Source organism: Pipistrellus hanaki, assembly GCF_964339955.1.
Source record: "Pipistrellus hanaki genome assembly, chromosome: 2".
In the NCBI taxonomy this organism is placed as follows: Eukaryota; Metazoa; Chordata; class Mammalia; order Chiroptera; family Vespertilionidae; genus Pipistrellus; species Pipistrellus hanaki.
This window is the reverse complement of record NC_140504.1, coordinates 121,314,047-121,326,675: the sequence shown is the minus strand read 5'-3', so window position 1 is coordinate 121,326,675 and position 12,629 is coordinate 121,314,047. Positions and strand designations below refer to the sequence as shown.

General features: G+C 47.4%; 1 protein-coding gene and 1 long non-coding RNA gene across 8 annotated transcripts in view; one reads left to right on the top strand and one right to left on the bottom strand.

Moving 5' to 3' along the window:
- Window positions 1–5,233, bottom strand: part of HIVEP1 (HIVEP zinc finger 1) — a 145,997-nt gene extending 140,764 nt beyond the window's left edge. For 3 of the 7 annotated variants that reach the window (XM_084872699.1, XM_084872694.1, XM_084872700.1), the window contains exon 1: window positions 5,137–5,233. The gene's annotated coding sequence lies outside the window, so the exon portion shown is untranslated. Of the gene's footprint in view, window positions 1–1,297; window positions 1,461–1,527; window positions 1,801–2,006; window positions 2,393–5,136 lie in introns of those variants that run through there. The other 4 variants (XM_084872695.1, XM_084872697.1, XM_084872696.1 and 1 more) reach the window with 4 other exon arrangements.
- LOC311616851 lies at window positions 5,008–10,844 on the top strand. The gene is made up of 2 exons (XR_014794000.1): window positions 5,008–5,591; window positions 8,009–10,844. It is a non-coding gene; the product is annotated as an uncharacterized lncRNA (long non-coding RNA).
- Window positions 10,845–12,629: the final 1,785 nt, after the last annotated feature.

Here is a 12,629-nt window from a genome sequence, read left to right as displayed (position 1 = left end):
CCCCTAAACACTCAAATATTAGTCATGCTTAAGAAAGCCTATGTGGAAAAGACTAAATCTAATATATATACCCAGGATATGGTTAGAGAAATTTATGGTTTCATTGTAACAGAGAACAAATAGAAAGAAGGCTACAAAAAAACTTCAGTATCACTTCAGTATGTTAACCCTGATATGACTAAATGTGGGCATTGCCAAAGATATGTGCAGTATTTTTAAATGCATGGGGGAGAATATAAAATATGATGGTCCAATATTATGTATGTACCACATCTAACAGTCCGCTAAATTATCTACAAATATATGGTTCTTCAATTCCCTGCATTAATGACATCCACCATTCAATGCATGAAGCTTCTGATTCAATAGGAAATTTAGAGACAACAGGGCCAAATAAATTCCATGCTTAAGTACGTTTTCTGTTAAACTTAAAGCTCTTCTTAAAAATAACAATAAAATTGAAGCTTTTAAATGGTCATATTTGGAAGTTTTTAAAGCATGAACTCGGACGGTAACAGTCACATGACTCCCCTAAGACCTGGAGCTTAAAATGTAAAATATGCAAATTTCCAATCAGTAACAGCTTTCCGCTACCCCCTTCCCTGCCTACCCACTGTCCCTAGCTGTCCATCCCTCGTTGAAATCCTTGTGGGAGGGGAACAGTGGCTATTTTCAAATACTACAGCAGCACTGTAGCGACCAGGGCCAGTGACAAATCATTCCTTTTCGGGAAAGAAATAAATACCACATGGAGCAAAAAGCATGACATGATCAAAAAGCGTAAAGACAGTTGCAAGGAGAAAAAACATGAATGAATGTGGAGGGCGGAGCCTGGGAAAACCCCTCTGCAACGCTGCACTGAACAAAGCACTTCGCACGCCAGGAGGAGGGGGGAGAATGGAAGTGCCAGCTCAGGAAGGAGCCCCGAGCGGAGAGGAGCAGGAGGACGGCGAGCAGAGGCGAGCGCAGCTGCAGCCCTGAGCCTCCTCCTCGCCGCCAGCGCCCCCTCCCCTCCGGCGGCAACTCCTTCCCCAGCCCGACCCCAAAGGAGCCACATCCGACCCGCGCCCAAACCCACCGCCCTCTTCCCAACTGCGGCAGGCGCGTCCTCCCAACCCAGAAAGAAGCTGCCCAGGTGGCTGGGAGTAGACAGGCACTTGGAGCAAAGAACGAAAGGGAAAGAGAGCCACAAAGCCGGGAGGTTGGGAAGCCGAGGCCTGGTCTCGCTCACCCCCCGCCCGCTTGCAAAATGCGTCTGCGGCCGGAACGCGGGCGGGGAGGCTGGCTCCCTCCGTACCTGCTCAGCTCGCAGGACCGCAGCTCCGGCTGCTCGCGCGCGACGAGGGCACCCAGAAGTGGCCAGCGCCTCCCGCACGGAGCCATCCCCTCTGCAAGGTCGGCGGTTGCACACACACACACACACACACACACACACACACACGTGCCCCCCGCCCACGGAGGGGGACGTGGTCCTGCCCACCCCGCCGCTCCCGCCGCCCTCCCCGCCGCAGCGCCCCCGCCGCGGACCCGCGAACCTGCTGCCAGGGCGCCGGGAGGCGCGGCGGCCGCTCACCGGCCCCGGAGCTGCGCTGCTGATGGCGGCGGCCGGAGCCCGGAATCGCCGCGACCCCCGCGCGGCGGCGGCGGCGCCAGGGATGCCTGCTTCACTTGACAACCCCAAACACAAACATAACCTCCTCCTGCGGCGGCTCCGGCCCCCGCCCGCTCCGCGCCGCCGCCGCCCAGCAGCAGCCGCGCTAAAGGCCGGCGCCCGGCGCCCACACCGCCCGGAGCTGAAATATTAAACAGGGAGCCGGACGGGGGGCGGGAGCGCGGCGCGGGCGGGCGGGCGGGAGGGGGCCGCGGGCGCCGAGACCGGAGCCGCCGCAGCAGCCCCGCCGCCGGGGGCCGGACGGCGAGGCGGGGGGCGCGCACCGGCGAGGCCAGACGGGGCGGGCGGCCCCCGGGACCGCGGGGCCACGGCGAGGAGGGCGGGGGGGCTTTACCTCTCTCCCCGGACCCAGGAGGGCACGGAGAGCGTCTTTGGGGGCGGCGGGAGGAGAGCAGGCTGGGCGGCGCAGGGGAGGGAGGGCGAAGGTCCGAGGCTTTCCCGGGGGTGGGCGGGGCCCCCGGCAGGGGATCCCCGGGGGCGGGAGCGGGGCGCGGCGGGCTGCGCAGCGGCGGGGGAGGGGGCGCCCCTGGTGGGGACTGGGGGGCAGCCCTGCGGGGGGGAGTAGACGGGGGGCCGGGGCGCGAAGGCCCAGCTGGACAGCGCGGCCGCCAGCCCGGCCTGGGACACGGGGGGCGGGGGGGGTCCCGCTCCGGCCGCGTGGAGCCCGGAACCTCGGGTCTCCCCGGCGGGGCGGGCCCGGGAGCGCGTCTCACCCAGTGGCCCGCCCGCGGCTCCGCCCCGCCGGGCCGCCCGGGGACGCGGAGGGGGCGGAGAGCGGCGGCGGCGCGGCCCGAGGGGCGGGGCGGGGTCGGCGGGGGACCCGAGGGGCGGGCGCCGGGTCGCGCAGGCTCCGGGGCGGCGCTCGGCGGGGGCGGGGGCGGGGGCGGGGGCGGGGGCGGGCGCGGCAGGTCACGCGGCCCGGGAAGGCCCGGTCGCGCGGTCGGGGCCGGTTGGTTCCAGAAAGGGGCGGGGACGGGCGGTAGTCCCCAGCGCCTCCCGGCACGGTCCGCAGCAGGATGTGGGCCGGCCGCTGACGTCACGGGGTCCCCCAGCCCCGCCCCCCGCGGGGCCCGAGGGGGGGTGGGGAGGGAGAGGGGGCACCCCAAGGGGGTTTCCTCAGCGACGCGCGGAGGGAAGGGTAAAGTCATAGCGAAACTTGAAACTCTTTAACTTTGAAAAACAACTTTTAAGAACAGCGGGCCCGGGGCCGGGGTGCGGGCTCGGAGGGTGAAAGGGGCCGGAGGATCAGCCCAGAACTGAAACCGCTTTAGCGGCGGATGTTCTATTAAAAGGCGGAGGAAAGCCCAGGTTATTCCAGAGGCCGCTCCCAGCCCCGGGGGTTCCCAGAGCCCGGGCTTAACCCCTGTCCGCCCGCCCGGCCGCCGGGCAGGAAGAGGAGGGGAGATAAGGTCCAGAAAGCGGGGTGCAGACCTGGGCAGGGAGCCTGCAACAGGGACGCCGGGCAGAAGAGATGGGCAGAGGGAGAAGGGGGGAAGGAAGTGATTACCATAAACCAGAGTTTGACCCCGGCTGCTTGAAAGCGATAGAGGAAGAAGGAGTGGGAATTCATGGAAAATAAATCAAGAGGGGCCGGACCATGCTAACGGACGAAGAAGGTTATCTGGAGATAGACCTCAAGACTGTGAGGAGTTTGGGGGATCAGAAGTTCTACATGTGCACCCGAGGAAGCAGGCAAAGGAGACTGGTTTAAGGGGGCATGCAGAACTTGGGAGGAATAAAGTAAAACAAAAATGTTGATGCAGAGAGATTTCTCAGATTAAACCAAACTGCTTTCCCCTTTTAAGGAATAAACACGCTAAACGACCATACGCCCACTTCACTGGCAAACTTGAATTATGTTCCCTGAGGCTTCCATAAAGACGTCTGGGTTTTTCCTGCTAAGGTTCACCCCTAAAATCCCCCTGAGGAAATCCTATCTCCTGCTCATCTGTGCTAAGGAAAGCCTAATGCACAAGAATGGGAATGATTAAAAATGGAACGCTCACTGATGGCGAGCTTGCACCCCAAATGTCATGTACAATGGGGAACGTGCCTCTTAAAAACTAGCTTTGGTCTTAAAAGCAAAGATCATCCAACAACTGCCTAAATTTGAAATTTTGTTCAGCACAATATGCTTCCAATCTTGCAGTGAAATAATGCAGTTTTTCACTTTTGATGTGAGGTAATCATCTCATAAAATGAAATCTAATGCATTGCAATCACATTATGTTAATTATGTTATAAGCATGTAACATAACTTCCCAACTGGGTACTTAAATAAAAATAAACATTTACTTACACGTGAAAGTATACCTAATCTGTCAGAAGGTAAAGATTACGGTAGCTCCATTATTATTAATTCTACTTTGTGTAACTTGTTAAGTCAAAAATGGTAATTGAGTGAATATAATTTTAACCAAATAGTTGTTGAACATAAACAGAAATGCATATTGTAGAGACCGTGTTTATAAGGGATTTGGCATTGCTGTGAACTTTCTAACAAATATGCAATTTTGTCACTTCAATTGTTAAACAACTTTTTTATTAGATTGCTCACAATTTAATTCTTCTGGGCAGTAAATCAATAGTGAACTTTCCTTTTAAATGTTTACAATATTGAACAGCTTCCTATTTTCTATTTGTGAATCAACTTTCTAAATGCAATTTCTTTTCCTAATTTTGCCTCCAGTTATAACTTCCTAGTTGTCAGAAAGCAAGGAAAGCCGGCTACACTATAAAGTAGTAAATTTCAGCTTGTTTTGTGGCAAATTTAAATAGTTTCTCAAATTGTATCTTATAAGTGGAATGTGGAGAGGAAACATTTTAAAGAAGACAAATGTGAATGGTAAGGAGCAGTTCGAACTGTCAAAAATTCTGTTCCTAATGTGGGTGGTCATCATACTCTATTAAAAAGGGGGTGCGCCTTGGGGCCCATTTCTCTGCCTGCACCCCGACTGGCCAAGGGAACTGTTTTGGAGCCCCTTCTCGGGACCGGGGCTCCAGTGAGGGCAGTGTCACTGAGAAGCTGCACACACGTTTTCCTCGCTGAGCAATGCTGGGGGGACTGAAGTGCACCCCAAGGCTGGTCGCCGGGCCCCGCCGTCCCACCGCGTCCACCGGGCTCCGCGCCGCCGCCGCCCGCGCGCCCCCGGCCCGGGTTCCCACGCGGCCGCCGGCCCGGCCCCGCTCGCGCTCCCCCCTGGCGCGGCCCCGGCCCCGGCCCTCCGCCCCGCGCGCGGCCGCTGCGCCTCCGCCACGCGGAGATCCCGGAGGTTCCTCCCCGGCGGCCTCCGGGTCACGCCGCCGCCCGTCCCGCCCTCCGCCCTCCGCCCTCCGCGCCGGGCTTTCCCGTCCACCGGCCCAGTCCCCTCCTCCGCGGGGCGACCCGGCGACCGAACCCTCCCGCGCACCGGCCAGCTCTCCCCAAGCCAGACGCCAGACAAAAGATCCGACAGGAAACTTACCCCGAACTGCAACGCACAAGTCGGGTCCAGAGCTCCCGGGGCTCAACTTTTAATTCTAAAAACAACAAAAGCAGAAACCAAAAGCCGCCTAGGTTGGAAGGGGCGTGAGAGGAAATGCTAGGGGGAGGCGCTTGGTTCCCCGGCCGCGGGGCCCCCTCCCCCCGCCGCTCGGGCCCCCGCCTCGGGCTTTGATGTTATCGACACCGCCCACGTGGGCTCCGACCGGGGCTCCGCGCCGAGCACCGTCTACGGAGTCTGCACTTCACCCGCCGGGGTGAGGAGGAGGAAGCAGGTGGTCACGGCAGAGGAGCGAGGGTGCTTAGCCCGGCGGAGAGGAAGGGGCTCTGCCTGTCTTCCCCTGGTTACCTGGACCGAGATGAAGGATCCGTCTAGCTACGTTGTAGTAATCCTGAAGACTTCACTTCCCTCCACTGTCAGCACACACTCAGAACAGGGTATATTGTATGTTTCCTGAGTATTGTATGTTTTCTGAGTACTGTATGTTTGGCTGTTAGAGCTCAGTTTTGAAAGTGGGTGTTATTTCCCTCCTTAGATAGACCTGCGGCCTTGGAGAGGGGAGAATATACCTCTGAAGGAAATGAACACCGCAATAGCCTGCCATTCCTATAGGGCACCCTCCCCCTCACGTTATGGAAAGCTTGTAACTTATTGATTTTGTCTTAGCTATCTGGACACTAGCAGAAACTGGATATATTTCTACGTTAGATTAGCACTCTCAAAACCATCACAAACAAAGCACTAACAAAGGGTGTGTTTGTTTTTTTTTTTCTTTTGTTTTTTTTTTTAACAGATTAGTAATCAAGAAGGATTGCACTGTCTGCCCTTAAGTCCTAACTATTCATCCACTTGATGCCAACACCAGCCTGCGTTCAGGCCTTGCCCTCTGGGAGTTTACAAGTTAATGGAGACGGGATAAACACATGGAAAAGTACCGAGAGGGGGGAAAGGAGCAGCATATAAACGCAGCCAATTAAAATTATAAGAGTTATTTACATGATTGCTGAGAGCTCTCTGGATTGGATGGAGGGCAGGATTATGAGAGTTCCACCCTGAGACTGAGTTCTAAGTAGGATTTTGAAGGAAAGTTCATGATTTGGCAATAGTATGAGGACAGCGTTCCAGGCAAGGGAAATAGTTTGATGGTGAAAGCAAGTAAACTATGTGTGATGATTTTTCTGGCTAGAGTGGAGAGTCAAAACAAATGTGAAAAAAAAAATTTTTAAAAATAGGGTGACCATATAAATGTAGCATCCAGACTGGACTTTTGAGAGGGAAAGAGAAACTATTAATAACTATACCCAGATGAGAGACACACACCTGGACCGTCCTAGGCAAACAGGAAGGGTGGATTCTCTAGCAAGGAGCTATGAAAACAGAATGGGCAGGCAACGGGCAAAAGGAAGGACTTAAGATGGAATTAAGGAAGGAATTAAGATATGATACTGCAAATAGAGGCATATTTATTGCACTTTGCAAATATTGTGTTTTCATCAGCATGGATGCAAGACCCTCCACCAGCAGAAAGATTATGAGCCAGTGATGGCTCAGATTACAGTTAGCATTTTTAGCAATAAAGAATTTTTTTTGTTAAGGTATGTACATCTCTTTAGCCATGTTATCACATACTTAGTAGATTACAGTATCACATAAACATAACTTTCTATGCACAGGAAACCAAAAAGTTCATGTGATGGCTTTATTGTGACAGTCACTGTATTGAGGTGGCCTGGAATGGAAACTGCAGTGTAGCTGAGGAATGCCTGTAGCTGGTAGTTGTTTGGAGACATGTAGACAGAGAATAATCTTTTTAAGGAAACTTATTGTCACTGATGGATTTAGGATCCATCATGGTAGTATTTTTATTGGAAGTAGGAGTTACAGTAGCATTGGTATCACCAGAAGTAGTAATAGTAGTAGCAGTGGTAGTGGTAGTAATTGACAGTTGAGAGTATATAATTTGACAATCTCTGCTATACAAACTCATTTAATCCCCACTATAAACTCATACTATAGTTGCAAAAGAGAGTTAGAAATGCTAACTAATTTGCTTGTAGCTAGAGAACCCAAAAAATGTGGAGCTGCTCAAAGTTTAAAGATTATGTTTTGTGAAAAATATTATAATAACTCTAATATTATACATCTGTGGTGTAAGGAAGAAAAATGAATGAAAAAATAAAAATCCGTAGTTTCACGTTTTGAAACTTGGTAGATTGTGTGATAAAAATAGGAAAATTGGGGTGGTGTAATGTTTGAGGTTTAAAAAGGATAATTTAATTCACATTTATGCCAATGTTGACATTACTAACATTACAGGATACACAATCTAAGAAAACTGGTTGGCATGAATCAATGGTTGAGCATTGACCTATAAACCAGGTGGTCACAGATCAATTCCCAGTCAGGGCACATGCCCAGGTGTGGGTTCAATCCCTAGTGGAAGGTGTGCAGGGGAACTGATCAGTGATTCTCTTTCAAAATTGATGTTTCTCTCTCTCTCTTCCTCTCCGTTCCTCTCTGAAATCAATAAAAATATATTTTAAAAAAAGAAGTTCAATGCCAATTAATAATATAGTTTGAAGAATATTATTTGGTGTACTACCTCTTAAAGAGGTGAAAGAGAGATAGAAGCAATACTTGCAGTTCCTAAGGGGCAACAGCGTTCACTTAAAACAATTCAACTTTATCCATGATCTGACAATGTGGAAACAAGTGTAACTATAAGACATTGTATTAGCCCAACCTAAGACACTGTGTTAGTCCAGCAATCTAACACTGTATTAGTCAACTCAGACTGCCATAACAAAGTACCATGGACTGGGTGACTCTATAAAAGAAATTTTTTTCCTCACAGATCTGGAAGCTGGAAAGCCAAGATCAAGATTCTGCTGATTCAGTTTCTGGTGAGAACAGTCTTCCTGGCTTGTAGCTGGCCAGCCACCTCCTTACTATGTCATCATACGGTCTTCCCTCCAGGTGTGCCCACACACACAGCAAGTGAGCTCTCTGCTATTGCTTAGACACTAAGCCTTTGGAATCAGGGCCCCACCCTTACGTTTCATTTAACTTAGTTACCTCATAAAGACCCTATTTCCACATGCAGTCACATTGACGGTAAGGCTTCAGGGTATGAATTTGGGAGTCAGGGTAGGGACACAATTCAGTTGATAGCAGACAAGAGTACTTTCCCATGGAAATGCAGAGAGAACTAGGAAAGAGGCTTGTCAAGTGCTTGTAGATAAAATAAGTTAACATGGGTTTCAAGCTCAGACATACCTGGGTTTCAGTTCGAGGACACCGGTGACTGTGGGAAAGGTCACTCCCATCTCTTTAAGCCTCAGTGCATTCCTTGTAGGGGTGAACAGAGGACTGAGTGAAATACTAGATGAAAATGCCTGGAAGTGACTCAATGAATGTTAGCTACGATTATAACTATCATTACTATTTTAATAACGCTGCTGCATTAAAAAAAAAAAAAAAAGATGGAAAGCTCTAGATTAGACTGCCGTGAACTTTATCCAAGTGTAACACTGCTGGGACATGCTTAATTTTATTTTTTCTTAGCCTCAGAGGGCCAAAAGGACTTTATTCTAATCTCACTTATTTCCAGGAAGACTTACTCCTAAATAACTTTTTAAAAATTATTGTTTTCTTTGTTGATTAAGGTATTACATATGTGTCCTTACTAAATTACTCCTAAACCATTAGTATGCACTCTACTTTTTAACATTTCTAGTAAAATAGTTGTCAAACCTTCTCTGGAAAGCTGTTTTGCTTTCTGCACCTTTACTGCATTGTATAAATAAAGCCATCTTATTGATTGCCAAAGGATTTAAGGGTCTTGTTTCCCCCAGTGTATGCACAATCAAACGTATGTAAATTAAGCTTTATCTATCCATCCTATCTAAGGTGTGCATATCACTTCCCCTATCCCATACTCTCTGTCTCATCACCCCATGGCTTTCCTTTATAACGCTGGAATTGTCTTACTGGTTACTTGTCTCTTATATCTCAGTCCTCAAGTAAAGTATGAGGGCCGTGACTAAGGCAGCTTGGTTTGTTCCCCACTGAGTCCCCAGCCCCCGGAACAGCGTTGCTATGAATGTTTGTTGAGTAGATGGAGAGGAGAACCATGACTTCTTTACAAGTGAGTGCAGTCCTGCTCATTACTTTCAGATTTTGCTGTTTGGTGCCCAGGAGCTGCTCTCAGAATGTCCCCAAACTAACAGCTTTGTTGTAGTCTGAGCCCTACTCACCTTGCAGCTTACTAAGGCTTTCATGCCAGCTTTAGTGTTTTCTTACTTTTGCATTTTCATTTAAACAACTTGGTATGTTTAATTTCTGGGCTTGATGTTATGTAATATGGCTAAAGGGGAACTGTGTATTTTACAGACTAGGAAACTAAAATATGAAGTGGTCATGTGTATTATACAATGTCACCACGCTGGCTCCTGGCAGAGCTTGACTGGAGAACATCTAGTCAATCCTCTTCCCTTCTTCCTGCTCTCAAATCCTTTTCCTTTTGTATCCTTGCTCGATTCTTAACCACCAGCAACTCTGTTGCCTTTAGCATATTCTTAATATACATTCCTAAATTTTAAAAAAAAAAAGAGTTGTTTCTCCTTTGAGAGAGAGGGAGAAACATTGAGGTGACAAAGCAACATGGATTGGTTGCCTCTCATACACACCTGATTAACCAAGGATCAAACCTGCAACCTAGGTATGAGCCCTGACCTAGAATTGAACCCACAACCTTTTGGTTTATAGGACAACACTCCAAACGGCCAGGGTTCCTCTGCTATAATTTTGATTAAGGTTTCATGGCTTAAGCATTTTATGTTGAAAGGGAGAGAAAGGTGTATATGTGCATAAAATTAAGAAAAAATATGGAAGAGAAAACAATATGGACTTAGAAGCCAGCAAACCTGACCTTGACTAGGTAGCTTAGTTGGTTAGAGCATGGTCCCTATACACCAAGGTTCTAGATTCCATCCCTGCTCAGAGTACATACAAGAATCAAGCACTGAATGCATAAGTAAGTGGAATAACAAATTGAAGTTTTTCTCTCTCTCCCCTCTCTAAAATCAATCAATTAAAAATGCTAAAGAAAAATAAAGAAGCCTTCAAACCTGGATTGGATCCCAGGCCTGTTAAAAGCATAATACTAGGCAATTTATTTGACCTTCCTGTGCCTCAGGTTACTCATATGTAAAGTGGGTATAATTAGAGTCTTCAGAGAATTATGATGATTAGATGTACAGGTATTTCTAAAGCTCTTAGAACAGTGCCTGTCACATAGTTATAGCTATATATAAGTGTTTGCCAATTCCTTACTGCATTTCCACACTCTACTGAGTGTGCTTTAACATTCATTATCTTTTATACCTTGAAATAAGTCTCTGGAGACTGAGGAGACATGAGAACTAAATATAACATGGTGCCCTGGATGGGACCCTGGAATAGAGAGGGGACGTACATGGAAACACTTGGTGACATCCAAATAAAGTCTGGAGTTGAGTGAATAGTAATGTACCTGTAGCAGTTTCCCATTTTTGACAAGTGCATCATGGTAATGTAAGATGTTAACACTGGGAAAAACTTGGGGAAAACATATGGGAGCACTCTGTACAATCTTTGCAACTTTTCTGTAAATCTAAAATATTCCAAAATAAATTTTCTTAAAAAAACAATTGGCTGCTTCAGTGCTGTTGTTATCTACATGTTACTGATAAAGGAACTCAGACTTAGAGAGGTTACGTAAGATAGCCAAGGTACAACCACACAAGGCCTCCCAAGAACCCTCACCACCTGCAGGGCAGATTAGTCCTGAGCCCCCAAGGGAGTCCAAGCTTTACTTTGCCCTCTCCATGGCAGCAGTCTGGGATCTGAGTGAGCAGGTGGGCCTTAAACACTGCTATGAAGCAGACAGCCTTCTTCTTCAAGTTTCCTTCTCTTTGAGATTTAATTTCCACCTGATGACCTGTCTACATATAGGTTTAGAGTATTATTTAGTTTATATATGATAAATATATACCACAGAGGTACACTAGGTATGTGGATCAGGATACAGGACAGGAGTCAAAAAACATTAGAGCATTTCAAGTTTCCCTTCTAAATCTATGGTTATAAGTAACTTTTCCTTCCTGTTCACAAACTGCCAACCCCACAACTTCACCCCCACCAGCTTCAAAAGTGTTCTCTTTCTCCAAACACATCTTGACTTTCAATGTCTACCTCCTACACTAACATCTCTGTTACCCACAACCTAACCAGGACCCAAACTCACCAGCTTTTAAACTATGTAGTTGAACTCAAAAGTTTTCTCTTGATGCCTGCTTATTGAATTTTGGGACTGAATTGCTTCTAGTAAACAACTCTGAAACTCATCATCTTTTCCTTCCTTAAATTCAATGTGCTAGTATTCTATACTATTTGGTTTAATTTTCTGTTTCTAAAAGCTCATGGTTTAATTTATAATTTTGGGCTTATTGGTATCTTCTTTGTATGGCAGTTCCTATTATGCCAAAATGCCTACAGGTTTCAATGTAAAGGAACCTAAGAATCTAAAGTCAAAGTCCAAATTGGGCAAGTTGGAGAAAGAACAATAGACAGAATGGACTTTATAGAGGCTAAGGAAAAGGAAAGTAATATAAGTACACCAGTAAGCAAAGAAATAAAAGACAAGAGTAAGCCACTAAAAATAGGCCATTAAAGCTCACGATAAACTAACATGTTTGGAGTGCTTTTGAAGGTTCAGCTATTTTCATTTCTGCAAGAAGAAATGGAGCTTGATTTATAGTAGATGATTGGAAATGGAACAAGGGTTATAATAAGGCATCTGAATAAGGCTGTGTGTGTGTGTGTGTGTGTGTGTGTGTGTGTGTTTTGAGTATCAGCTAGCCAGACGGCTGTCTAACCTAAAGACAGTGTAGATGTTATTGTAAGATTTTTTGCTATTAATGGATAATGCATAATTACATAATGGTAATTACAAAAAATATTGATGCAAGCAGGAAATCTTGGCACAGTTGTGGTATGTAGTGCTCAGATCAGGAGTAACAGGACACACACATTTGTCTTCTGCTTGCCACTCATACAACTGTCATTCCCAACTGTTATGGAACCTTCTGGTTGCAAAATTCCATCCCTCACATAGTAACAAGAGAGTCAAAACAGTTCCTCCCTCCTGTTCCCTGATAACAAAACAGTTTTGTAACCACGTTCTCTCAGAAAGTCCATAGTTCACCACTCTGGAACAAATAAAGTGATTTTCAGAAAGGTAAAGCAGACACTTTTCTAACAGTATCTCTCCTGCTATTTGCCTTATTCTAAAAGCATAATTTTCTATTATACTAAAGTCTGATTGGGGGAAAGTAGGTCGTTAATTTTTTGGATTTTCTTTAAAGAAATATATTTTTTACCATCTCAATAAAGACTCCTATTATGTATTTTGAGCAACTTATGATCTTGTATCC